General features: G+C 38.6%; 1 pseudogene; it reads left to right on the top strand.

Annotated features, from left to right (window-relative positions):
* Positions 1 to 1,797: 1,797 nt before the first annotated feature.
* LOC109099424 lies at positions 1,798 to 3,374 on the top strand (annotated as a pseudogene).
* The last annotated feature ends 564 nt before the right edge of the window (positions 3,375 to 3,938 follow it).

The raw sequence follows: 3,938 nt of genomic DNA, 5'->3' as shown, positions 1-3,938 counted from the left end.
CGTATTCTACAACAAAAACAATCAGAGTGCTTTGTTATCACTAGATTTATTTTGATTTCCCGAGTCTGCTATTATCTTAGCATCCCCAGCAGGGTGTTAGGGAAACAGGTCAATTTTGCTCAACGGGAATCATTTAAGATTTTAAAGGGAATTTGAACAGAATCACTGTTTCACGGCTGATCACTGAAACGGCCAGCGATTCACTGAACGAGCCGTTTAACATCAAATCTGCACTGGTATTAATATCCAAAGTATAGTGAAAACATTATTAATTAGCACAGTAACAAGATCGTCAGTTTAAGACATTAACTTGTAAGCAAAAAACACAAGATACTTCTCTTTTCAATATGAATAAGGCTTTATTAGATAAATCTAAGATATATAAACTAATCTAACACATAAGCACACGTACTCACACATTCACACAAGTTGCAGGAAGACAGAAAGTTAGGAAAGGATGAGTTTAAGAGAATGAAAATGTGGAATCCCGAGTTTACAGTAATACTTGAAATTGCATAGACATGAACAACCATCAGTCACTTAATTAACCCTCGCATTGAGTTCTTCAATGAGGTTAAAATTACAATAGATACACCAGTACAGACCAGAGTCTGGAGGTTACTTGCGTTGCCTGTGTAAAGGGGGTTCCCTTTGTTGTCGTTGAAAAGGGGGTTTCCCGAGGTTGCTGATTGGCTGGAAGTTCAGTAGTCGTTGACGTGACGTCTTGGGAAGCCCGTGGTTGGGCGTCGTCTGACGATGCGGAGTTGTGGGCTGGTTGAAGTTGAATGGGCACTCGAGGTCAGATTCGGAGACATAGCGTTACAAAACTTAACTCAGAACACGAAACTCTCAACGGAAAAGAAAAGAAACTAAAGTAAAAAATAGAAGTAAACTTTGACGAGACTAGGTGGTGTTTCTTCTCATCGTGGCTAAGTAGCAGCAGGCGTGCAGGCTGAAGCAAATAAACTTGAATTAAATTTAATTGAATATAAATCCGCGACCACTAACAAATCATCTTTGTGGCAAATATCCAACTGATGTACTGAAGGTTCGATTGCAAACTTATCTAATTCAAATTTTGAAGCCATCCCTAATTCCCTCCACCTTAAAATGAAAACTACCAGGTAAACGAACAAACACAAAGCCAAATTCATGAGTTTCTTAATGTCTCCTTCAAACGACGATACAACTAATGTTTTTGAGACGAGACACCAATTTCTGTTACGACCTCTAGGGGTTATCCATAACAGAAAAAGAGATTTGAGTTCACAATAGAGAGATGCCAAATAAACAATTTTATTTTCTTTACACAGGAATATCTTCAGGTGCAGACTAGACCAAAACAATAAACAAAATTATCTTTTTTTAATAACTAGATAACCTCAAATCGAAAATAAAGAAAACTAAATACAGACCAACTTACCTACCTCTCTCAACCATAAACAAAGAGAAAATGTATTGGAGTAGAGATGGCTTCATGCCTCATTTTTGCATAAGTGTATTTACAAGAATATTTACAAAGATGCAGGGCATACACAAAGCAGAGTCAGAATCCAAATCGTAGTCAAAACAGGCAATGTTCAGATAAACAGGGGCATGTACCATGAAGCCGGATTATCTGGCTAGCCAGGTAAGTTTCAGTTCAGTTTGCACCAATCCTGGGTTTTAGGTACCATGAAAGTGGCTTGGCTTTTAGCGGCGTTCATTGCCATAGTAACTTACACTCCACAGCTAACCTACTCCAGGGCAGGTTATGTTCTGAGTTAGAGATCTCAAACTGAAATTGGACCAATCAGATGTGAACAAAGAAACATATTGGTCACATATCCCAGTGTCTGTTGAAATGGCTTCACCTTTTCTACCAAATGCTGTGGACATCTCCGCACAAATAGTTAGATGAGCACTTCGTAGAGAACAAGTTTTTAGGGACAGACAAGATCCCCTAGCTTTTCCTGATACTTACTTGTATGAAAGATACCGTTTCTCCACGGACGTAATCTCTTATATTTGTGAACTTCTTGAGCCACACATAACAAATGTGACACGTCAAAGTCATGCCCTTACTGTACCGCATATGTTTTGCGTTGCGTTTTTTTTGCAAGTGGTACGTACTTACAGTATATGCGGTCGGTGATGCAGAGAACCTTGGGAAAAACACCGTTTGTCGAACCATTTGCAAGGTGGTCCTTGCACTTCAGGGCTACGTAAATAGCTTAATAGTGTTCCCGGACATTTATCGACCATGTCCATAAAAGAGGGGTTTTATGAAATTCACTTAGAAGATAGAATATACAGTACATGTTAATATTATTTTACAAACATTTTTTTTTTTTTTTATGTTATGATAGGATTTCCTAGAGTCATAGGAACAATAGACTGCACACGATGCAATCTCAACAGCTCTTGGAGAACATGAGGCAGATTATGTGAATAGAAAATCCTTTCACAGCCTCAATGTTCAGGTAGGTGTACTACACATGCAAGATTATTTTAATTTTCAGTGAGATGGATCATTAAAACATAACAATGATCTATTGTACATTTCATCTGCAGATGACTTGTGATCATGAATGCATGATCACAAGCTTGGACGCCAAATGGCCTGGCTCAGTGCATGATTCACAAATTTTCTGTGAGTCTGCATTGTGTCAGCGCTTTGAGGAAGGCAAGTTAAATTTGGAACCATACAAAACACTTTTAAGTGTTCATTTTAATTGACAAAGCAAAACTTATACAATTTTCCCCTTTTTGTTCTGGGACAGGGCTTTTTGATGGTCTGTTGGTAGGAGACAGAGGTTCTGCATGCCAAAGATTTTTGCTAACCCCCTATCCTGACCCTCAGACAAGGACACAAAACCGCTTCAATGTGGCCCTCAGTAAAACAAGGGTCAAGATCGAGTTGACCTTTGGCATCCTAAAGGCACGTTTCAACTGCTTTCGGTGGTTAAGGGTGTCACCAGTGCGGGCATCACAGATAGTGGCTGCATGTGCCATTCTGCACAATATAGCCACTATCAAAAAAGGAGTTTTTTCAAAGCTTCTCCCTGATGAAATTGACCCTATCACACTTGACCACCCAGCTGGCACAGCAGTCAGAGATACAATCACCATACTGTACAATATTTTACTTAAAAACACATTGAAACTGCAGATAGGTCTCAAATGGTTTTATTGGTTATTTGGCTAGGGAGAGAGAAAGAGAAAGTTGCATTAATAAGTATTCAGTGTTCATACTAATGTGTTTCTTGGTTTAGTAAGTTCACATATGGAGATCTGTTTTTCCAGCTGTTTGATCTCCAATTATTATTATTTTTTTTAATTTGGAGGCTCCTCAGCTCATAGTCCAGCTCCTTAAATGTGCAGTCCAGTTCTAGGCTCCCTTTGTAAAACGAGTTCCTCAGTTTCCACCTGAAAAAAAATAAATAAAATAAAATATTCCACCACAAACAATGAAAATTTTTTAGGTAAATCAAATCACAAATGGCATGACTTAATACAGGCACAGGACTGGCTGTAATTTATGTCAAGAGTTTAAATCACATACCTTGTTCACATTCCTTCTGAAGCCCATTGAGGTAGAGACCTCAGTTTCTGGGGCATTTTGTGAAAAATCCTACAATAAAAGACATAAGTGCCAGGCACATTTGTGTGACATTCAAATGTGTGCCATAAAACAAAAAGAATAAAAATAAAATGCATTCACCTCAGCGACGGTTTCAGAACAGGCAGAGAGGGTCTCTTCAACATTTACTTCACCCTAATAAATAAAATAGACAAATTAAAGCATAACTGTTGTAAAGTATATTCATAGTGTTCTGTCTGCTGCATGCTCACCTCTGTGTGGGAGACTGTGTGAAAGTGTACTGGCTTCAACAGGGACACTGCATTACCCTCTACTGCAGAGCACACAGTCTGCCACATGTAAAACTTCTAAAATG

The sequence above is a fragment of the Cyprinus carpio genome, chromosome B22 (assembly GCF_018340385.1).
Source record: "Cyprinus carpio isolate SPL01 chromosome B22, ASM1834038v1, whole genome shotgun sequence".
Taxonomy (NCBI): Eukaryota; Metazoa; Chordata; class Actinopteri; order Cypriniformes; family Cyprinidae; genus Cyprinus; species Cyprinus carpio.
Note: the sequence above shows the minus strand (reverse complement) of the source record. Positions and strands in the feature narration are given on the sequence as shown.